General features: G+C 31.2%; 1 long non-coding RNA gene across 1 annotated transcript; it reads right to left on the reverse strand.

The window, feature by feature from the left end:
* Positions 1 to 500: 500 nt before the first annotated feature.
* Positions 501 to 17,431, reverse strand: LOC101511487 (uncharacterized). The gene is made up of 4 exons (XR_012162517.1): positions 16,534 to 17,431; positions 14,373 to 14,635; positions 2,097 to 13,545; positions 501 to 796 (listed from the first exon to the last, which is right to left on the reverse strand). It is a non-coding gene; the product is annotated as an uncharacterized lncRNA (long non-coding RNA).
* Positions 17,432 to 26,012: the final 8,581 nt, after the last annotated feature.

A 26,012-nucleotide genomic window follows, 5' to 3' on the forward strand; every position in this document is an offset into this window, starting at 1 on the left:
TCGCAAGGACATCTGATATAATAATAATAACTGAATTGAAAGTTGAAATTAAAAAGGGGTTTTTTATATTTTTGATTTAATAGATGAGCAAAACGATTAATTCACTTATTCGAGTTTCGGACCTATCATAGATTCTATAAATGAGTTTAATTTCTAATTAGTGATTCTATTCTTATTTGACTATAGAATTGATCAAACAAACGTAACCAATCATATGTGAATTCGATTTCTTTTTTTGGATTAAGCATCACAATCATCAAAATATTACAATTAACGATCAAGCGTCGTAAATTATAATTCAATTAAATTAGAAACCAAAACCAAATTCAGTCAAATAAATTAAATTCATCCTATTGAAATTTAATTTAAGCAATCAGAATATCAATATAATCAAATAAAAAAGAATATAATCATGAATCAAAATTGACAATGTAACCTGAATCTCAAGGTGTTGATGAAACTCTAAACTCGTGGATTAATCTTATAAAATTAGTCTTCCATGAAATTAAAATAAAAACTGTTTATTTCTTGTAGCAATCTAAATCTTAATATTTACTTTGTAGAAAAGAAACAAAATTGTCAATATATAGTACTCGATATTGGACTTTAGGATTTAAAAACAAGTGATCCACTAATTAAAATTATTACAAAAGTCTATATTACAAAATCTAAAATTTAGGCACAGTAAAGTTCGGAATTGGGCTTTTATTCCATCACAAAAGTTGTAGCTCTGATTTTTAGCTTTCCAATGTCTGCTCATATGCGCCAATCCGATATCTAGAACTCAGGTTATGATCTACAGAGCGAGCAAGAGTCAAAATGCAAATGATAAAATTATAATTCAATTTTGACCCAAAGTTTAGAAACATGTTAAAAATATTATTCTAAGCTACAAAGAGCTTTTAAAATACCAAACTAAAAAGCTAGAAACATGTGCCCAAATACTATGATCAAATTTCCCCACACTTAAACATTTGCACTCCGAGCAAAGCAATGCATGCGATTCCAAATATTCTTATGAATGCAAAGTGGTGAGAGAGAGAAAAAAAACTTAAGGCAATCATGAATAATTTTTTATCATAACCAAGGCAAACAAGAGGACAAGTTAACTAAAGAATGCATCATAAGTGATAGAATCCTCCCATAATATAAAATTCTCTCAAAGTGTTTGGGCTACTGTTTACACTCAAAGCACATCATGAAAGCTAGCACTACAATAAGCTTGACAAGCCTCTATAATCTATATTTGAAACACATGCACATAATGATCAAAAGTTCTTTATTCAGGTTGTAACGTGGCCAAGGTAAGGGTGAGATAATCCTAAGGAGACTAGGGCTGAAAATCAAAGGGGATAAAGGAGTAATGATTAAGAGAGAAAAACAACATTAAGAAGTAACTCAACAAAATATCATTGACTTTTATTTTCACACTCTCTTTATTCACAACACAACAATTTTCCTCATTTTATTCCTCTTTTTTTTTCTTTTCTTTTCTTTTTCTTTCTCTTTTTTTGTTTTTTTTAACCCTCAAATTTAAACAAACAAGTTGAGCACCCCTATACTTATTTAAGAAAAGACTCATTTATCCCCCAAGATTAGGTCAATTCATTGTTTTTCACTTTTAGGCTTGTAATGAGCTATATAACAAAGAATGAGATAATTATGCTCAAAGGGGATTAAACAAATGGATAATCAGGGCAGGCTTATTTGGCTAGTAGCTTAATCAAGAAATAAATACCTAGATCATTTCAATATATTCATGTGGACAAGAGTCAAGTCAAGTTTTTGCGTAACTAGCAATCATGAGTGAGATAACACACAAGAAAAAAAAGATGAACAAATGTATTTCATTCATAATAAGGCTCAAAAATCTCACGAAGGTTAATGACTTATCACACATGATACACAATTTAGCATATTAATCCAATTTATTTTACCTAGAATGCAAAGATATTATCCAATCATACAAGTCCAAACAAACTCTCAACATTTACAACCATAAAATTTGATGAAAAAGCATGCAGTGCAATGTCCATTTTTTTTTTTTAAATATAACAAATAAAATGCTAAATAATACTCTCACATTTAAATTTCACCTTAGCCTCAATGAAAATGATAAGTATAAAATAAGAGTAAGGAAAGGGAGCTTCATGTTCAAACTTCAGAATAGGTGGGCTTTTCCAAGGAGAGTTATTCTATGGTAGCATCTTCAAGCACAGAGCTCTCATAGAATAGCTTGAGGCGTTGTCCATTTATTTTGAACACTTTCTCGGTGTTTTTACTTTTCATTTCCACTGCACCATGAGGAAAAATATTAGTAACAACAAAATGGTAAATTCACTTCGATCGAATTTTCTCAACCATAATTTTCAAACGGGAGTTAAACAATAAAACTTTTTGGCCCATGGGAAATTCCTTCTTAGAAATCATCTTATCATGAAAGTACTTAGTTTTCTCCTTATAGATCTGAGAGTTCTCATAAGCTTCAAGTCTAAGCTATTCAAGTTGTTGCAATTGAAGTTTTCTCTCCATACATGCTTTCTCCATCTCAAGGTTACAACTTTTGACCGCTACTAAGCACGATGCTCTATTTCCACTGGGAGGTGGCATGCCTTACCAAACACAAGTCGATAAGGGGACATCCCTATTGGTGTTTTGTAGGTTGTCCTATGAGTCCAAAGAGCTTCTTCAAGTTGGTGGCTCTAGCCTTTCCTGTTTGGCTGCATCATCTTTTCTAAGATCTATTTTATTTTCCTGTTTGAGATTTCAGCTTGCCCGTTAGTCTGGGGATGATAAGGTGTACAAACTTTGTGCACAACCCCATACTTCTGAAGCAAAAGCATCCATGGTGCGGTTGCAAAAATGAGTGCCTTGATCACTTATTATGGGTCGGGGTATTCCAAACCTACAAAAAACATTTGATCTGATAAAACCTGCAACAACTTTAGAATCATCAGTCCTAGTGGGTATTGCTTCCACCCACTTCGAAACATAATCAACAACTAGTAAAATATAGACAAAACCAAAAGATACAGGGAAAAAGCCCATAAAGTCCATGCCCCACACATCAAATACTTAACAAAAAAGCATAGGTTGTTGAGGCATCTCACTCCTACGAGTGATTGTTGTTCCTGCTATTTGACATTGTTCACAAGTTTTGTAAGTCTCAAAAGCATCTTTAAACACAGTGGGCCAAAAGAAACCCGAGTCTAAGACTTTTCTTGATTATATTTAAAACATAAAAGATAGTAATTATATTATATATATAACTAAACTAATAAATATTATTAAAGAATAAAAATGCAATTAAAACAATAGAAAAAACAAAATCGAAATTCTATGTGAATGTCTTGCTCAAAACAAAAGGAAAAAAATCAGAGGGTGGATAAATAATCCGATTTGCATGCATCAAGTTCCTAAAATATATTCAAAACAAAATAAATGAAAAAATTTATATTTGTAAAATTAGATTAAAAAACAAAATATCAATAAAGAATATGGGTCATCAGTTTTGCCCCTCCTCTAATTTTGCCTCTAGACACGTATCATCTGTTTCTGCAAGTGTATCCTCTAACTCTGTCTTTGGTCACATATCCTCTAAATCTGATTTTGCTGTCTTTGGCCTATATACTCTTGGTCATGCAACCTCTGGTTAGAGTTCGCCTCTAATCAGAGTTTGTCTCTCGTCATGTTGTCTCTAAGTAGTTACTCCAAAAGGTATCGCCTCTGGTCAAGAGTTTTTCCTCTGCCTAAGTTTGTCGTTAGTTCCAACTATGATCAAAGACTCATGATTTAATTCGCACTTAATTTAAAATATATTGTTAAGTTATTATAAGTGTGGTATCAGAGCCTCGTGTAAAAGAGGAGGTGCCTATGGTATGAATATAGTAAGGAGAGTGAATAAGGAAGGAAACCACCTAATCATGGAAACAACTAAATCAAAGCAACCTATTACCATCACATCTTCAATATCTCTTCCTAAAACCTGTAAAAAGACTGATTCCCATAAGATAGAAAATCTTATTGAATATACTTATGTTCCTGATGATGTAAAAAAAATTTAAACCATACCACCTCTTCTGAGCCCTTATAATATCTTTAAAAGACAAAGATCATTCACCAGATCTATCATAAACCTAATCACAACTCACTGTCCTCACATGAAAGGATATATTTAGTCTTCACGACTTGATCAGTGTAGCCTCAGGGCGACAAATCAAGAGTAGTATGTTGATTTAGAGATTTCTCAGAATCTTATAAATCATTGGAAAAATGAAGGATACACAGCTCTACACTTTGGAGCTATCAGATTTATCCTTTCTCTCCATGTAAGGAAAAACCTTCATGTTTTCTGTAAGACAGTACTGTTAGATTCTAGCAATCTTCACTATGAAAATGCAGTAATTGGAACTGATCTGACTTCATTGCATGCAGGAAGTGTAGTTATCACTATCTTTCCAAACTACAACGTAAGTCTTAATGATAGTACTTTACCCACAAGGCTAAAAGTCCAAGTTCAGATCACCAGATCTGACCAAGTCCCGGAAGCCATGTCGGCCACTCTCCATCACCAAATAATCTATCGACTTCAAAATCATTCGATAGATTTACCGCTCATAGGATGTTCTTCAGATTCGTTATTGGTAATCACCAATAAAGAAGAAAAAACATCCTCTATTGTCCAAATCCCTAGAAGAGTATCAAGAGAAGAATTAGCACAGTTGATTCCTCTTAAATGGATCACAAACTACGAAAAGATGCAACAAGACAGAAAGTCAATCAAGTCTCAAGAAGAAACTTTCAGAAGATCATCTGTTGACAACACAATCAAGACAATCTTCAGAAACCCAGACGAAGGAATCAGCTCACCTTCTTCTTCGATCTTCCAAACTTTGATGATTCAACCAACACTCAAGGAAGATTGGTGTCCTATTCATGCGGTTACAACAGATGGAAAAACCCATCTATACAGATAAAATAGACGGACATTTCATTTAGGATGTAGATCCCAATATGTGTGACCCAGACTGCGACTACTGGATGCATGATGATGAGATGGATGAAGATGTCATCCACCCTAAGAGAAAAAAGAAAGGTAGGTGTAAACCACCACCACCTCCACAAAGAAGGAATGATCCGGATAATGGTCCTTGAGTAGGAAATCGCAAGAAAGCTCGTTCTCTCCAAATTTACGAAGAAGCTATTAGGATCCTCAGAGAAGAAAACCGTATTCCACCATATGATCCTAACCTTATCTGATGGTCTCCCTCAGATCATTATGACCCGATAAAACCTTCCAAAAATATTGAACCAATTCCTTGCTTCATAATATCATCATCAGCCTCAGAATACGATCAACATTTCCCTGCTTTAAAAAGAAAAATTGACCCTATCACAAATAGGTCATCCAAACTTTTCATACAACACCCTAATGGGAAATTAAAGCATTTGACTCAAGCTGAAGAAGTCCTCAACTGGCAATCAGAAAATATGGTTGCCCATAATGTTAGCTTACAAAAGCTTGATCAAAGATGGAGAAGATCACAGAGAAGTTGGAACAAACAGATGAAGATTTCAAAGTCTTATCTCAAAAAATGCAAAAATATTATAAAAACGTCAAAGCCCAAGTTTCTCAGCTGTACTATGATTTGAGGAAAACGTTAGATGAAAAAACCTTTGGTAAAAACTTTGACCAAAAGGAAAGGGAAATTATAAGGTTACAAGCCCAAGTAAAAGAAATGGATGACTTCATAACAACCTCTAAAGAGCACAAGCCTAAGCCTGTTGAAATTTTTTTCGTTAATCCTCCTACTATTCCCACCTATTTTACCCAGCCAGAAAGACCTTCTCCTTTCTTTCCAACATATGGTATTAAAAAAATATTACAAGAGTGATAAATAAATAACTCATACATACAACAAGAGTGATAAACAGAAAAATATTTTTTCAAATTTTAAAATATTAAAGGTATTATCACCAACATATTGGAAAGATCACCCTTCGGCATTAAAAAAAAAATTCCATAAAATTTACTCCTCAGAAATATTTTTATTATGATTATATGAAAGCATGGACAAAACTGCTATTACAAGAACTCTTTGAACATTCCTGGTTAATTTGGTTTAAAAAAGCCATTTCGTTACATTTCCCATTATGGTTTATTAAATGGTTCAATGAATAGGGACCATAGCCAGAAATTTACCCAGAATTTGTTGGATCGGCATTCTAAGAATTTATTAAAAAAAAAAAACTAATTTTCCAGGTCATATGAAGATATTAATGTTTCATGAAACCTTTGGTATTTCATGGATTACCTCATGGACATATACAAAAGAATTATCACATTCTAATATTAATTGGGTATTCAGAGTTATTAAAATTAAATGGTGGAACAAATTTAATCTAGAATTATTAAAAGACTCACACTCTTAGAATGGTTTCGAAGAGATCTTAAATTTCTTATTAAGCCAAAAGAGAAAATTAAAGAAGGACAATTCTTGGCTGAAAAATCCAAGATTATGGCAGAATTATCAGCTTCTTCAAATAAAAAAGAATTTTTAAATAAATTACAATATGCAATTATTGAATCAGACCATAATGATGAAGACTCTGTAGAATCATCTCAAAGTTTTACTCAACAAAAGGAGGATGATGGCTATGGAATAGAAGGAATCTAAATTATTAAAGTTAGTTGAATTATTAAAGGCAAGATGTGACCGCACTCTTGACCCAAGGCATTAAACGACAAAACCACCAGACAAAGCATCATGATTACTTTTGAAAAAAGGCAACACGTTATCTTGGCGTCATTATCAAGGCATGCAACATTATGCTTACTTTTGACTTTTGCAATGTATTATTAACCTTTTTACTAAGTTGAATTATTAGTGTTATCTGAATTATGTAAGGTGATCTTTCCAATCTGTTGGTGATAATACCTTTAATATTTTAAATTTTGAAAAAATAATTTTCAATTTATCACTCTTGTCGTATGTATGAGTTATTTCAATTTAATCAGTATTAACTAAAACAAACTCATAGAATAATCTTGTTTTCTCTGGGGTGGCTGGTAGATAATGAAATCCGTGAGGGTAATAATGAGAAACAATATGAAATAATTATGTGCTTAATGAATATTCAGGTTCCACAAGAAAAAAGTATTTTCTTGTAATCCTTTTCTATAAATGGACAATTTAAGTTACTAGGGGGTGTGTAATAGGGTAATTTTTTGGTTTTTGTGTTGGAGTATTTAATTGGGACGGTGTGTTTAAGGCAAATTGTAATGGTGAGATCAATTGGGATTGGATTGTGGGTCTTATTGTTTTTGGTTGTAAGGAAGTTGTCGGGTAAAAGTATAGTAATGCTAATGAGGTTAATAGAGTAAACCTGTTTTGGTTTGGTAATTGGGAGGAAGAAGAGGGAGTTTGTAATACCTATTTTATAGTGGGTGTTTTTGTAATTTTGTTTTCTGTAATTGGGATTCCATACTTATCTTTATGACTCATTGTGCTTTTCCTGTAAAAAATTTCTTGTAAGAAAATCTGGTAATGAGTTTTTCTCTCCTTTAATATGTTCTATTTTGAAATGAAAACAAGAAAGTAAATATTGCCATCTCGCAAAAATATGTTTAGAAACCAAGTTTTTAACATCCTTTTGCAAAACATCTTTTGTTGTTTTACAATCAATTTTTAATAAAAATTTCTTCGAAAGTAAGTCATCTTGAAATTTTGTAATGCATAAAACAATTGCCAAAATCTCTTTTTTAACAGTACTATATTTTAATTGGAATGTGTTTCATATTCTAGAGTAATATCCCACTACTTACTCTTTTTGGTTTTCTGTTAATTTTTGTTTTAACACTCCTCCATAACCCAACTCTGATGTGTCAGTCTCTACTATTAATAGGGCTTGAGGGTCTGGAATCCCTAAGCAATGTAATTTTTTAATTATTTATTTGAAGATTTTGACACTATCGGTCATAGTCTCATCCCATTTGGGTGGATTTTTTCTTAATCTTTTAAATAAAGGTGAACATATAATCCTAAGGTTGGGAATAAAGTATGCTACATAATTTACATATCCTAAAAATCTTTGTAATTGAATTTTGTTTTTTAATTCATTAGGAAATTTTTCTCCAAATTCTATTGACCTACTAATTGGTGTTATTGTTCCTTGATAAATGTTTAATCCTAAAAATCTAATATTATCCTGAAATAATTTCATTTTCTTGGCTGACACCACTAATCCATTTTCTTTAATAATATTAAAGAATTTTTCTAGATGTTCAAAGTGTTTATTAATACCTTTTGAAAAAACTAATACGTCATCTAAATATACAATAGTAAAATGTTGGTAATTATTAAAAATGTCATTCATAATACTTTGGAATTCACTGACTGCATTCTTTAATTCAAATGGCATAACATTCCATTCGTAATGTCTAAAGGGTACTACAAAGGCTATTTTATATTTATCCTTTTATTCTATTTCTATTTGGTAATATCCTGATTTCATGTCAAATTTAGAGAATACAGATGAACTATGTAATCTACTTACTAAATCTTTTTTATTGGGTATTGGATATCTAATCCATTGTCATACTTTATTTAATGGTTTATAATTAATAACTAATCAAGGAGACTTATTGGGTCTTATTAACCCTTTATCTAGGTATTCTTGTATTTCTTTTTTACAATAATCTAGGTATTGTTGACTCATTTGTATTGGTCTTGCCTTAGTGGGAATGTTTCTCTCATTAAAACTAGGTTCATAAGGAAGTGAGACCACATGCTTCTTTCTTGTCCAGAAAGCATTGGGGTGATATGCACATATTTCTTTTTCAAATTTATCTTGTAATTCTTTTATTTTATCTTGTATGATTTTATTTTGTAATTGTTCTTCTATTCTTTTATAATGAATCTCTTTATTTATCATTCCTAATTGTTTCTTCTTTTGAGAAATTAAATTAATGTTATTAAGACTTGATGTTGATGCTTCATGTAACATATTTAATTCTTTAATTTTGAGTTTTTGAACAAATTCAAATTTTATTGTTTTTCCTAATGCTTTTGTAATAAGACTTTCATGTGATACACTAAATGGGTATATTAATGTTAAGAAAGGGTTTCCTATAATTACACTTTCTCTAATGTCTTTTACTAATAAAAATGGAGTATGATAACAAATTCCATTTTTACACAACTTTGCATCAGGTAATTTATAAGTAACACCTAATCTAGAACCATTGGCTCCACTTAATCTTTGTAGGGTTTTTTCGTAATATTTAGTAGGTATTAATCATTCTTGGATACAACTAGAGTCTGCACCAGAATCAAATAATGCAATAAACTCAAATTTTTTATTTTTAATAATTATAGTTATTGGGCAATACCATTTGTGTATAATTAATTTATTTAACAAAAATTAATAAGGTTCTTTTTTCATTATTTCATTATTATTACTACTACTTTCTAACTTATGTTGTTATTCCAATATACTTTTTTCCTTTTAATTCTAAATACTTAACATCTAATTCTAAATTCTTTTGTTTTAATAATTGAATTTCCTATTTTATAGAAGTAATTTCATTCTGCAAGTCTTTAATAGTAATTGATTGGGTAATAGCGGATTTAAATCTATTCATTATTTCTTTATATTCTACTTTATGAACTATTTCCTTTTCTATTTGTTTTTTTTTTTTTTCTATAATTCCTTGTATCTGAATCATAAATTTTTCCTTTTGATCTGAATCATGCATTTTTCTTAATATTTCTATGAGAGTACTAGTTTGATCTGTAGTAATCATATTAATTCCTTAAATACAATCATTACGGTTACATAATTCTGGACCTAAACAATAATCTTCTTTTGAACTTTCTTCTGATTCTAACTTTTTTGATATATTATTAACATATTCTTCTTCATAAGATAATTCTTCCGAAGAACTAGAGGATTCATCAATCAACATAATTCCTTCTAAGATATTAATAAGACTTTCCTTTAATTCCTTTTGTATTTCTAATTTACTAATTTCATTACTTTTTTGTTTTACTCTACAATTTTTTGCATAATGTCCTAGTCTTCCATATTTAAAACATTTAATTTCTTGTTTATTAAAGACTTTTTTATTAGTTTTTTAAAATTTTATGTGTTTTCTTTATTGGTTCCTTTGGGGTGTAATTATTATTAAAAATTTTATTTTTCTTATAATGTCTAAATGTTTGTTTTGGATATCTTTTCTTTATGTTTTTATTGAGAGCTTTAATTGTCTCTATTCCAAATTTTTCACAAAATGATCCTAATTCTTTTTTACTTTGCCCTACTTATGATCTAATTTTATTCTGTATTTTAAAATCTGTGCATATTCCTATTCCAGTTTCTACTACGTAATTCGATATTTGTCCTAAGGTTAATGTTCCATAAGGAATTATTCCATTAAATTTTGATTTAATATTCATTTTAACTTTCTCACTAAATAATTTAGGTAATCCTGCTAAAAATCTCTCTTTCCAATAATCCGCATTTCCATCTGGTCTCATATATAATTTTGACATAAACATGTCTTTATACCATCTATAATCAGACATGGAAGGGCAATGAAGATTGACTAATTGTTCAGCAGCCCTTTCTTGTAATTGTAATGGGTCTCCTACAAAGGCTTTCGTGATAGCATATAATAAGGTATTTACTGAGTCATCTTCTATTGGTATTCCATTATTATCTAATCTAAATGTTGTTAATATCATAGTTTTTTCTTCTTCAATAACTATATTATCCCATCATCCTTTTAATTGACCAGTGAATCCAGTGATTAATAATAATTTGTCTTTTTATTAGTATTTTTTCCTGATATTTTAAAGGGAGTGGCTGCCATAGTCATGACCTGAATAATATTTAATATGTTTTGTTCGCTATGTCCATCTATGTTCCATTCAATAATAGAATCTCCACTATAGGTTGCAGAGGTCATTTAATAACTTTCTTCAAAATGTAAGTCTCGATAGCTAGGTCTAGGATAATAATTTCTAGTTTTACCTAAGTAACCAGTATTTTTCACATTTTTAATTTTTTTAATTTCTAACTCATTGGGGTCTTGTGATAATACATTGACTTGTGAATTATTTGTGATTGCCTACCTTTTTAATTGTTCTATTAATTCATCTGAGTTATTTTTTAATTTTGCTTCTTTTAATTCTTTTTCAAGTACATTTATTAATTTATAAATAGGTCTTTTTGGATCTAGTTTGTAATTTTTATATGAATTAATTTCACTAGACGTACTGAGGTGATTTTTACTCACTTGTAATTCTACTCTATCTAATTGTTCAACCATAGTATGTAATATTTGATTACTAAAGTTTAATTAAGTTTGGACTCTTCCTATTTCTTTATTTTCATGATTTGGATGCTTTAATTGTTTTAAAGGGTGAAGTTTCAAATATAATTCCATTGTTTTCTATTTTTATTGCTTCTAATGGAGGATGTATAGATTCTTTTCTATTTTGTATTTGTTCTTCTATTCTTTTATAATGAATCTCTTTGTTTATCATTCCTATTTGTTTCTTCTTTTGCTTTCTTTGTGGAGATGGTGGTGGTTTACACCTACCTTTCTTTTTTCTCTTAGGGCGGATGACATCTTCATCCATCTCACCATCATGTATCCAGCAATCACAGTATGGGTCACACATATTGGAATTTACATCCCAAATGAAATGTTAGTTTATTTTATCTGTATAGATGGGTTTTCCATCTATTGTAACCGCGTGGATAGGACACCAATCTTCCTTGAGTATTGGTTGAATCATCAAAGTTTGGAAGATTGGAGAAGGTGAGCTAATTCCTTTGTCTGGATTTTTGAAGATCGTCTTGCTGTTTTGTCAGCAGATGATCTCCTGAAAGTTGCTTCTTGAGACTGGATTGGCTTTCTGTCTTGTTGTATCTTTTCGTAGTTTGTGATCCATTCAAGAGGAATCAACTTTGCTAATTCTTCTCTTGATATTCTTCTAGGGATTTGGACAATAGAGGTTGTTTCTTCTTCTTTATTGGAGATTACTAATAACAAATTCGAAGAACATCCCGTGAGTGGTAAATCTATCGAATAATTTTGAAGTCGATAGATTATTTGGTGATGGAGAGTGGTCGACATGGCTTCTGGGACTTGGTCAGATCTGGGAATCTAAACTTGGACCTTTAGCCTTGTGGATTAAGTACTATCATTAAGACTTACGTTGTAGTTTAGAAAGATAGTGAGAACTACACCTCCTGCATGCAATGAAGTCAGAACAATTTTGATTACTGCGTTTTCATAGTGAAGATAGTTAGAGTCTAACAGCGCTATCTTACAGAAAACTAGGAGATTTTTCCTTCCATGGAGAGAAATGATCAATCTGACAGCTCTTAAGTGTAGGTTGTGTATCCTTCATTTTTCCAATGATTTATAAGATTTTGAGGAATCTCTAAATCAACATACTGCTCTTGATTTGTCTTCCTGAGGCTACACTGATCAAGTCATGAAGACTGAATATATTTTTTCATGTGAGGATGGTGAGTTGTGATTAAGTTTTTGATAGATCTGGTGAAAGATCTTTGTCTTTTAAAGATATTTTAAGGGTTCAGAAGATGTGGTATAGTTTCAGCAGTTTGTATATCATCAGGAACATAAGTATATTCAATAAGATTTTCTATCTTATGGGAATCGGTCTTTTTACAGGTTTTGGGAAGAGATATCGAAGATGTGATGGTAATAGGTTGCTTTGATTCAGTTGTTTCCATGATTAGGTGGTTTCCTTCCTTACTCACTCTCGTTACAGAATCATACCATAGACACCCCCTCTTTTACGCTTTGATTTCATTTGAGCTTTAATTAAAATTTGAAGTTAAGAGTTTCAACATGAAATGCATCATAATTTCATGTTTTTATGCATATTATGAAAGGAATATTTTTAAACTACCCCTCCTTTTATCTCTCACTAAGATTTTATCTCTCCTCTTTTGTTTTTATATACATTAGCATCTGAAGGTGATTGACGTTTACTCCCAATACCAAAGGATGATCTGCAAGCCTTGTTCTACACTTAATGCTTTATTTTTATTAGATGTAACCTGATAAATTAGGGAACATTTGTTTGTGTGGTTAAGCCTGGTAACAAGAAGTCTTATACCATACCTTGGAATTAACAACAAATTAGAGACGGGGCAATGGCGATAACCTAGTGAAACCTCAAAGGAAAAATGATAGAGGATAAGACTAATCACAATCTTAATTTCTGTCATGGTAAATTTTTGGCCTAAGAAATTGCGGCACCCAAATCCGAATGGAAGATAAGCTTGAGGATATTTACAAGCTTTACTAAGACCATTTGCAAATCTTTCTGGCTTGAATTATGCAGCATCTGGTCCCCAATGATGAAGTGTTGGCACAAACATCCACAAATAGGTGCCTTTACGTACCAAAAGATCTCTGAATTTCATGCCAACAAAAGTTCCTCTTGAGTTAGTTATGGTTGGCCCATAAAGACGTAAACTCTCTTGAATCACCAATGTTAGCTACACAACAACAATATGGTTAAACTTAACTCAATCTCACCAAATCAATTTGTTTTGTAGGACAAGAACATTGAATTTCTAAAATGTGACTATAGTTGTCCACTCATAAACATTAATAGAAATGCAATAGTTGAAGTAAATATGTAATTTTAAAGAAGTATTGTGAAGTGTGAAGTGATGCACTAACCAATTTCAGCTTTTGAAGTTTGTCATCCTCACATTTAGAATGAGGCAACTTGTAATCAAATGCTTCCAAAATCTCAGATCGGAAACGTTGTTGTCATTCATGATATTATGCAATGAGCCACAATGCCCAAGTAGTTGCAAGATGCAAGGAGAGCGGTTGACTCAGAGCTAGCAAAGTAGATATTTTTGGCAAAGATATATAGTAAATCGATTCATGTCATACTTCGTCTTGAAAAAACACCATTTTCATTTAAAACTGTATTAATTTTGGAACTTTCTATTATTTTTTTGTAATAGATCACTTGATTTCTCATCATTGTTCTTATTTTTATTTTAGATTTCACGATCATTGATCATTTTCATTATCAACACATCCACCTCTATCTTCATCTTCCATACCTTATTGTTCTCATTAGTTGGAAGAAAACTGAAAATACATCATTATATATAAGATTGATTAATTTTGTGCATCATACACTATAATATAATATAATATTTTTCTAAAATAAAATATAAACAACAATAGTTTTTGGAAAGTTGATATATTAAATATAGATCATATACATCGATGTTTCAATTACTGTATTGTTTATATTTCATTATGGATGAAATATTGATTTTTATTTTTTAGTATAGGTTACCTTAGGTTTAGAAATCCAAAAAGTGTACTGGTCTTTTCAAGTTTAGCTTGCATTGCATCCAATCTTTCAAAAAGTCCTTCTTCATAATTGCTACTAAAATAAGCCTTTGAATGAAATCCTCCAAAAGAACCTTCTTATCACGTTTAATCGCCAAGTTATGTTCAATCACCAAGTCCACGGTTCTTCTTTTATTTTCTTCTATAGATTTATTCCATTTTTTTGACAATTTCCATATCAGAATCTTTTATACTATATAACATTGTCTACATAAAATAAACAAAAATAATATAGTTTATATCTTTTACCGTAAAAATATATTTTTTTACTCAACCACAATAATATTGTTTACAACAATATTTGTTATAGATGAGAGAAGTCTAAAATCATTAATTTATAAATAATGACTAAAATTAAAGCACAATAATATTATATATATATATATATATATATATATATATATGTGTGTGTGTATGTGAGCCCGCATGTGTGTGTGTTATTGCAAAGATAGATAAATATGTGCCATAAGTTAGTATCCAATCAAGAATATAATTAGATAAATAAAAAATAAAGGAAATATGTTATTTAAAATTCAATTTTTCAAATCAACATCAATTAAATTACTATCTTAAGTATTATAATATCTTAAGTATTATAATAGGTAGAACTTTTAACTTAATTATATTTTTAAAGAGTATTGTCAATCATCGTTCAAATGAATTTTAAGAAATGATTCATGGTCCATTTAAAAATTTGAATATATAAATATAGTAAAATAATAATAATTGATTTAACTATTACAAAAAATTTATATGTATATATATATTAAAGTTCAAAACTTTGGAAAAATTACAAAAGGAAATATGATGTGTGTCAAAAATTGATCATGTTGAGATAAAAAATTATTGTTTTTAATGATTATAATTAGCAATGTGGTTTGATTTTTATGACGTTAATAAAAAAATTAATTTGATCCAATCTAATGAAATACAATTTAAATTGAATTAATTTTTGATCCGTTCAATTTACGATTATAATTTTTTTTTATAAATATTGATATTGTAAAAGTCTCAATAAAATATATGTTTGATATAATATTTAATACATAATATATTAAAAGTAATCATTAAAAATAATGATGATCAATTATGTTTAAAACATATAAGATAGCAATTATTATATATTTAACTAAACTAATAAATATTATTAACGAATAAAAATGCAATTAAAACAATAGAAAATTAATGCAGGTGTACGTGGGCAATATATTAATGCACTTAAAATTATATATTGCAGCTTATGTAACTCTTCTTAGTCTTGAAAAAATACTTTTCATTTAGTTTTATCTCTTTTGGAACTTTCTATGTTTTGTAATAGATCACTTGGTTTCTCGTTCTTATTTTTGTTTTTGATTTCGCGATTATTGATCATTTTTGTTATCAACACATTCACCTCTTTCTTCATCTTCCATACCTCTTTGTTGCCATTAGTTGAAAGAAAAATGAAAAAACATATTAATTTAACACTATGTACAATATAATATAAAATATAACCAATATAATATCAGACCATACTGATTCTGAAATAAAATGTAAACAATAATATTTTTTAAAAAGTTGATGTATTAGATATCTATCATATAGGAAGTCCACTTTTCAAATACTCTTTTGCTTGTATTTTATTTAGAATAAAGTATTGATTTTTTTTTTAAGTTACCATAAGTTTATAAATCCAAAAAGTATATTAGTCTTTCCAAGTTTTGTTTGCATAACCAATCTTTCAAATACATATTTTCGTCTTGATAGTTGCTACCAAAACAAGCTTTTGAAAGAATACCTCTGAAAGAACCTTCAAATCATGGTTAATCGCCAAATCTAAGGTTTTTCCTTTATTTTCTTCTATAGATTTATCCCCTTTTTTGACAATTTCTATAGCAGAATCTTTCATACTATATAAAATTGTTTACATAAAATAAACAAATATAAAATATAAATATTAAATAAAATATAAATATTATTTTACATTTATGAAAGTAGAAAACACATTGACATTTAATAAAAAGAATTTTAGTAAAATAATTATTATATTTATTGATTATATAGTTTTAAACGTGTGCATCAAACTTAAAGAATGATGTTTTGAAACAGGGGAAATATATACAAACCTTAATTTTGCTCATGAATAATTCAGCAATAATAACATTCCTTTGATAGACCTATGTTTCACCATTGGCTCTTAGGACGCCATCTCCAAAAATAGGCTCATATGCGCAGCCATATCTTTTACTAAGGCACCCTTCTCCACATACAGATGTTGCTTTGTTCCGGTCGAGTACAAATACAATGGACCTATAAGCATCGTATATTTATTTCACCAAATCAAACAAGGCTTAGAGAGACAACAGAAAGATAATCAATTATGTAAATTCTAGGATCGTGAAGTAGGAAATTTTGGTTAATTTAACAAAATTCTAAAACGATTTATGGTATGGAGTTTTTTTAATCAGTAGACTAAGACTTAAGAGCGACTCAATACTCCAACGATATCTACGATATATTTTAGAGGAACCCTTCGAACGGTACTGTTTTTTTTTATTACTCCCACGTTAAAATCTTTCGTGTGTAGTCCACGCGCGAGATTCTAATGTGTTTTTTGGTGATGCGTAAGAGGAAAGCTTGTGAAGTGGTGTGGGAGAGTGTTGAAAAAGAGAGAGACAAGGCACAAGAAGAAAGTGCAACCTTTGTGGAAATAAGTGAGGGTTGGCTTTGTTTTGTGGGGTAGCTATGTGACAAAAGCATGACAGCTAAGAACGGATAAGTTCAAGTGGTGATGATAGGGAGGTTGAGGGTAGAATGGGAAGAAGTGGGTCAAATTATGGATAGAGACGTTGAAGGTGACAGTCTGGAATGGGGTGTAATTTTATGGGGAAGCGCAGATGAATAGATATAACTGGCACACACGCAATCGGGGTTTATAAATGCGTCTGGAGGTATCCGAGGAAGCACGTGATTTAAACCCAAAGATCAACGCCTAGGCACGTGACCGAACATACTGGATTCATTTGACATTTCCACCTGTATTGCATGACTTGGCAAGCACCATAAGCGACTGCCCCTTCACTGCATGTGCGTTTCAGCTTAGATGTGCTTCAATTGGATAATAACTATCTATATAAATCGCTAAATTGATATATGAAAATTGTAGCAAGTCGCTTAAATTAATTTTATAAATTAGTAAATAAAATTTTGAAATAATAAAATATTAATTAAAATTGTCTATATTTTTATAATTAAAAATAATAATATAATATATGTGATATTTATGTGTTGATCTCGTATAGTGTTATCACAATATAAATTAATTTTTCTATAAAATTTAAGTATTTCACGAACTAATTTATCAATAATTAATTTACAAATTGTCACTAATTAATGTATGTATAATTATAATTACTCACAATTTTATCTTTAAGATATAAAATTTCATTGATAATTTTTTTCTAAAGAAATATGAATGCTTCAAGTTCCTAAAAGAAAATAAACAAAGAAATTATATTAATAAATTTGACATACCATAGCGTTGTTTTCATATGTGAAAATATGGAGAAAAAAATGGAATATACTCATGCTTCTTTAACATCAAAATTTGGTGGTTGGGATTGAAAATTTTGCATCTCAAAAACATTTCCGAATGGAAAAGATGGTTTTGGTCCTTTGATTCTTTGTTTTTCAAGCACTGATCTAATCATATGTGGCTTCCAACATAGTTTCTCAAACAATATTACAACACTGCTTATCACTATCACCTCGACCATCCAAAATAACTATTTCATCACTCTATCTGAAATCTCCATCATATTTCTATTCATTCTTTTTGGTCTCATTCACATTGAATTGTTTGATTCAGATCCTCATATTTTTATGCACTTTTTCTAGTAACCTTATCTTCAAGCACTTTTTCTAGTAATCTTATCCTCAAGCTTTTGATACACTTTTTTTCTAGTAAACTTACATATTTGGGCATGTTTCCTTTGATGTTATTTCTCAACTCTTAGTATTTTTGCCTCTAGTTTCTCCTTTTGTTTTTGCATTTGTTAGCAATTTTATGGATTCTTGTATTTTGCTTTTGGTAAATTATTTCTGTTTTTTCCTCTGGTGAAATGCTTCTATTTTGCCTCTAATAATACTATTCTACTTTACCTCTGATTTTTCTTCTTCTACTTTGTTTTTCTGTTGTTTACCTTTTGTCTTTATTCTGATAATGTTGTCTCTAATCCACGTATCATCTGATCATGGTACCTCTGATCCACATATCCTTTGATCATGTTGCCTCTGATCTATGCATCTTCTAATTCTACCTCTAGACACGTATCCTCTGATTTTTCCTCTGGACACATATCCTCTACTTCTGCCTCTAGACATGTATCCTCTAACTCTACCTTTGGTCACATATCCTTTAACTCTGATTTTTTTCCTCTAACCTATATGCTCTTGGTCATGCTACCACTGGTTAGAGTTCGTCTCTAATCAGAGTTCGTCTCTCGTCATGTTGTCTCTGATTAGTTACTCCAAAATGCATTGCCTCTGATCAGGAGTTCTGCCTTTGGCTAAGTTTGTCGCTAGTTCCAGCTATGATCAGAGACTCATGATTTAATTCTCATTTGATTTACAATATACTGTTAAGTTATTATAAGTGTTATGTAGTAATGATGCATTGCAAATATATTATTAACAAGGCATTGCATACATAACATCTCAGATCATGCATGGCCTTATTCACGACGAGACATTCAAGTTTTTTCCAAGGATAAAACAATAGGTAGAGGAGAAAAATAAGGACGTTGATTGGGGGTTTGGCTAGACCACCTTTACCAATCAAGACTCAATTTTCTTGGTGACCCACATCAAGAGATTGAGTGACTTTTCCTTGTGTCAATGAAAATATTTGAAATCATGTATAGTTTTCATAATCATTATGAAAGAATGATTTATGTTGATCTTTTATTAAAAATTGAAGTTAAGAGCTTCATCATGAAATGCATCATAATTTCATGTTTTTATGCAAATTATGAAAGAAATATTTTTAAACTATCCCTCATTTTATTTTCTGAACTCACTGAGATTTTATCTCTCTTCTTTTATTTTTATATACATTAGCATCTAAAGGTGATTGACGTTTACTCCCAGTATCAAAGGATGATTTGCAAGCCTTGTTATGGACTTAATGTTTTATTTTTATTAGATGTAACTAGATGTATGAGGGAACAATTTTATAATTCAAGTATTGCTGTTGAAATTTAATTAAATAGTTCATCAAATTAAGTTGTAAACTATTTTGTTTAAATGTAGTTAGAAGTTACTAATTTTTTATACATCAACTTAACACACTAATTTTTTTATTTATTATATTACCATTTTTTTTAAAATATGTAACATACAGGTGAAATCACTAATTAAAAGTGGGTTTTTTTTAAGAGATTTTTTTCACAAAGTACTGTTGAGACAAAATCTCTCAAATGATTTTAATGATAACAAAATTACTTAAAAGATTATGATTATGGTTAATGACTAATATGTGCTTTTGAGTGTATTCATATAAGAAAATAGGTTATTAATCACCAAAGCAAAAAGGAGAAAAATCTGATACAAAGTTGAAGGACTGAAATTCCTGAGGATAGTCTCGTGAAGAGGATGGAGTCTCAAATCTGCACATACTTGTCCTCTCCAGAACATATGATTTTATTCATTAAAGAAATGCACAACAAATTCAAAGAATGAATAAATAAAAGTATTTGAAATAAATAAGTTAGAAAGCCAAAAGGAAAATGACAAGAATAGCTAGATCTAAGTCTAGAGGATGACAGAATAGGCTGAGGATGGTCCAGCAAAGTTGAAAGCAACCCATCAAGCATGCGCAAAGGCTAAAATCAGACCATTTATTGTGCTTGCACGAATTAATACATGAAGAAGTCAAGTTAACGAAAGGCAACAACAAACAAGTCAAAAATGGAAGATCATATGTGAAAGCAAATCTGATCCTCGGACTGAGTATGACAGTGCTATGTAAGAGGATAGCCTTCTCTCTAGTCAAATCACCTCAAAAGTTGAAATCAACCTAGTCCTTCAAGCTTTTGAAAAGGTTGCAGCTCACATGGTCAAAGAAACAGCTTTGCACTCTTGATAAAAGAGAATAGACAAAGAAATCTCAAGATCAAGTTACAAGGAAGTTGTGCATGCGCAAGGATGGCTTCTGTCTGGCCTAAAAAGCTGAATGGCAGTTCTGTAATTATGATGAAAAACCTTGGATCTTTTGTAATGAATTCCAACGGTCATCAAAAAGCTTGGACCTCTATAAAATGCAGCAAGCTCTTCATCATACTACACACAACACAATTGCATAAAAAGATCAAGCATCTTAAAGCTATCAAGAGCAATACCCATCCTCACTACATACTTTCTTCATTCCTACACTATATCTTTGTAAATCCTTTGAGAAAGTATTTAGAATCAATCACTCTCATATTACTTTGCAATTTCCATGTGAGGTACACTTGGAAATATTTGAAAATTGATTGTAAGCTTGGAGAAGCTAAATAATACACATTTTGTAATCATCCTCAACATGAGGTTGATCTGTTTAAACTTTAGTAAAATCTCACAAGGGTGTGAGGACTGGACGTAGCCATCTTTGGGTGAACCAGTATAAAATTGTGTGTGTCTCTCTCATATTTCTCTCTCACTCTTTTGCTCAACTCAAAACTGAAAGTTTGAAAAACCCATCCTCGGACTTACCATCATCAGCGAGAGGATAGTTTTAAAAACACTTGAAAATTATTTTTTACAGCAAAATCCCTATTCAAACCCTCTTCTAGTGATATTTAGCTACATCAATTGGCATCATATCAAGGTTCTCTAAAAAATACACCTAACAGTGTAAGAGAAAAAGATCCAAAAAGAAAAATGTCAAAAGCTAAGTACATTCCTAAAGGAGGATCATCCAGCCGACCTTCCTACTTTGATGGTACAGATTACTACCACTGGAAAGGTAAGATGAGAATATTTCTCATATCACAAGACAACAACATGTGGTATATGGTGGAAAATGGAGATCACGTCATCAGAACCAACAACGCAGATGCAACCTCCGATGAGAAACCTCGAGCACAATGGACGGCGGATGAAAATGCAAAGGTACTCCTAAACTCTAAAGCTCATTTATTTCTTACATGTGCTTTGAGCAGGGAAGAGTATGACAGAGTTGAAGAGTGAAAAAATGTTAAGGAGCTCTGGGATACTCTAAGCATCCATCATGAAGAATCAAGCCATGTAAAAGAAGCGAGGATAGACATGGGAGTAAGAGATTTCGAACTATTTGAATTGAAGGAGGAGGAAACTATTAATGAAATGTTCTCAAGGTTAACAATCATATTAAATAACTTGCGATCTCTTGGAAGGGTATACTCCGTTCAAGAAAGGATAAGAAAAATCGTAAGAAGTTTACCAAAAGAATGGAGGCCAATGGTAACTGCCATTACAAAAGTAAGAGATTTGAACAACATGAAATTAGAAGATTTGGTTGGAACTCTAAGAGCTCATGAACCACTGTTGCTGGCAGATAAACCAAGCAAAAAGGAAAGAATGATTGCTCTAAAAATCAGCCAAATAGAAAGTTCATCCTCTAAGAAGAATGAAGATGTCATAAAGAAGGAAAAAACATAGTATCCTTTGTCTGAGGATGAGGATGAACTCGCTCTGATTTCCAAAAGAATTCAGAGGATGATAAACAGAAGAGGACAGAATAAATGACCTCCTCAAAAAGAAAAAATTGAGAAAAGTCAAATAACTTGTTATGGATGCAACAAGATGGGACACTACAAAATTGAGTGTCCTCTCAACAAAATGAACTCAAGAAGATTTCCATACAAAAACAAATCCATGATGATTAGTTGGGGTGATAGTGATGAGTCATCCTCTGAGCAAGAAAAGGAAGAAGAGGCCAACCTCTGTCTCATGGCAAAATCAGAAACTGAAAAGGTAAGTATTTTTGAACTATGTCCTACTTGTGAGAAATTAGAAATTGAATTTGATAGCCTCTTAAATGACTCAAACACTTTATCTCAAAAATGTATATTTAAAAAAAAACCAACTTGTTGAGATAAAGAAACAAAATGAAGAGCTTCAAAAAAAGAATGATGAGTATGTTAAAATCATTCAAGAATTGCGGCAATCTCATTTTCAAATGTTAGAGCAACAAAAAACTCTTAACGAGAGGATAGAAGAAACTCATCCTCAACCTCCTGACGAGGACACAAAAAAGGAGATTTTGAAAATAGAGGTTAAGGAAGTAAAAAACGATATTTCCAACTTTGTCAAATCTACAGAAACATTTCAAAAGATAATGGGGTCTCAATTTGGAATATTTGACAAGGTTGGTATTGGTTTTAAAAGTTCTCAAAAACAAAAACTGTATGAAAATTTTTTCTTGCATAAAAAACGAGAGGATAGGCCTAAATGCACCTTTTGCAAAAAACTTAGGCATACATCCAAAAATTGTCATGCTAAGAAGAAAGCTAACAATGTAAAGTCAGCATGCTCATTCTGTGGTAAACATGGGCACCATGATTCTATTTGTTATCACAAAAGGAAAGTCCTCACAAGAGGAAAAACTAACCAACAAGGACCCAATGCTATATGGGTAACTAAGTCACTTTTAAACTCTAATACATGTTCTTCCTCTAATCAACAAAAGAAATCCTTGGTACTTGGACAGTGGTTGCTCAAGGCATATGACAGGGGATAAGCAATGCTTCATGTCATTGGAGATAAACGATGGAGGATCAGTCACATTTGGTAATAATGATGCAGCTCAAATAAAAGGAACATGTATTATTGGTAAGAATAATTCTGCAAAAATTGAAAATGTTCAGTATGTGGATGGCTTAAAACATAACTTGCTAAGCATTAGTCAATTATGTGATAGTGGTTTTGAAGTTATTTTCAAGCCTACTCTATGTGAGGTTAAGCACTCATCCTCGGGTAGAGTTTTCTTTTATGATTTTAGAAAAAAGAATTTATATGAACTTTATCTTGATGATTTACCTACTAAATCCTGTTTTGTTTCCATTGAAAAGGATAAATGGATTTGGCACAAACGAGCTGGTCACACAAGCTTAAACACTATTTCTAAATTAGCAAATTTAGAATTAGTAAAAGGACTTCCAAAAATTAATTTTGAAAAAGACAAAGTTTGTGAAGCTTGTGTGAACGGAAAATAAGTTAAAAGTTGTTTTCACTCTAAAAACTTTGTTTCAACAAATCATCCTCTTGAACTTATTCACATTGATCTTTTTGGTCCTATCAAAACTCCAAGTCTTAGTGGATGATTTTTCTCGTTTTACTTGGGTTCTATTTTTAAAACATAAAGATGAAGTCTTTGAGGCATTCCACCATTTCGTAAAGATGTTCAAAACGGAAAAGGATAAAAAATTGTCTCGGTGAGAAGTGACCATGGAGGTGAATTTGAAAATGAACCCTTTAAAAATCTTTGTGAAGAAAATGGTATTTCTCACAACTTTTCTTGTCCAAGAACTCCCCAACAAAATGGGGTTGTTGACAGGAAAAATAGAACTTTACAAGAAATGGCTAGAACTATTTTAAATGAAGCCAACATTGAAAAATACTTTTGGGCCGAAACCATCAATGCTGCTTGTTATGTATCTAATCGTGCATCCATTAGAAAAAATTTAAACAAAACTCCACACGAATTATGGAAAGGGAGAAAACCAAATATTTCCTATTTTCATATATTTGGGTGTTATTGCTACATTCTAAATAATAAAGAAAATTTGGGAAAGTTTGATCCAAAATCTGATAAAGGAATTTTTCTAGGATAGTCCACAACGTCAAAAGGTTATAGAATATATAATCTTATGACTCAAACTGTGGAGGAATCCATGCATGTTGTTTTTGATGAGTTTGATGATTTGTCTTTAGAAAAAATGGATAAAGATGAAGAAGATGAACAATCATCCTCTCAAGTACCCGGTCCTCACGAAGAGGATGAGTCTGACCCAACCTCTCAGCAACTTCCAAGAGGATGGAAAACAGTCATGCATCATCCTTTAGATCTAGTCATTGGAAATACTTCATATGGTGTGAGAACCAGAAACTCTTTAAGGGAAAATACTACCAACATGGCCATGATATCACAAGTTGAACCCAAAACGATTGATCAAGCTATTGGTGACAAATCATGGGTTGAAGCTATGATGGAAGAACTCTCATAGTTTGAAAGAAACAAGGTATGGAGTCTTGTACCCCATCCTCTGGACAAATCTATTATTGGGATTAAATGGATATTTAAAAACAAACTAAATGAGGATGGAGAAGTCATTAGAAATAAAGCAAGACTAGTGGCACAAGGGTACAATCATCAAGAAGGAATTGATTATGATGAAACGTTTGCACCCGTAGCAAGACTTGAAGCAATAAGAATCCTCTTAGCTTATGCTACTCATAAAGGTATAAAACTATTTCAAATGGATGTCAAAAGTGCCTTTTTGAATGGGTTCTTAAATGAGGAAGTGTATGTTCGTCAACCTCCTGGGTTTGAGGATGAGAAGAGGCCGAACCATGTGTTCAAACTCTCAAAAGCTCTTTATGGTCTAAATCAAGCTCCTCGAGCTTGGTATGAGAGGTTAAGCTTTTTTTTAAAAGAAAATGGATTTATTAGAGGATAGATTGATACAACTCTTTTCAAGAAGACTCTTGAGAAGGATTTATTGATTGTTCAAATTTATGTCGATGACATAATTTTTGGATCCACAAATGAAAAGATGTGTAAAGATTTCTCCAACCTCATGCAAAGTTAGTTTGAGATGAGTGTGATGGGGGAATTAAAATTCTTCCTTGGTTTGCAAATGAAACAACGAGAGGATGGTATTTTTATATCACAAGAAAAATACACCAATGATTTGCTCAACAAATATAGCAGGAGTTCAGCCAAGAGTATGGGAACTCCTATACACCCATCCTCCATACTCCACAAAGATGATGAAGGAACTCCAATACCTGAAAAAGAGTACAGATGGATGATAGGATCCTTGTTGTATTTAACAGCCAGCAGACCGGACATAGTGTTTGTAGTCGGTCTTTGTGCAAGATTTCAATCCTCTCCTAAAGAATCTCTGTTGAGACAAAATCTCTCAAATGATTTTAATGATAACAAAATTACTTAAGAGATTATGATTATGGTTAATGACTAACATGTGCTCTTGAGTGTATTCATTTAAGTTAATAGGTCATTAATCATTAAGGCAAAAAGAAGGAAAAAGTAATTCTGGCCTGAGGATGGAAAACCATCGCGAGGATGGAAATTGCTGCATGCGCGAGGATGGAAATTGCTGCAATATCTCCAGATCTGGACAATCTGATCTCTCACCAGAATAATTGTGTTTATTCAATTGTATATCAATGTCAAAAATGAATAAACAAAGCATTCAAAGCAAGAGTCAAAAGGTCAAAAGAAAAAGGTGAATATGGCTAGATCTAGTATGTAAAGGAAAGGCTAGCAAAAGTGAAAGCAACCTATCAAGCATGTGCAAATGTCAAAATCTGATCATTTAATGGGCTTGCACGTTTTAAT

Source organism: Cicer arietinum, chromosome 1 (genome assembly GCF_000331145.2).
Source record: "Cicer arietinum cultivar CDC Frontier isolate Library 1 chromosome 1, Cicar.CDCFrontier_v2.0, whole genome shotgun sequence".
Classification (NCBI taxonomy): Eukaryota; Viridiplantae; Streptophyta; class Magnoliopsida; order Fabales; family Fabaceae; genus Cicer; species Cicer arietinum.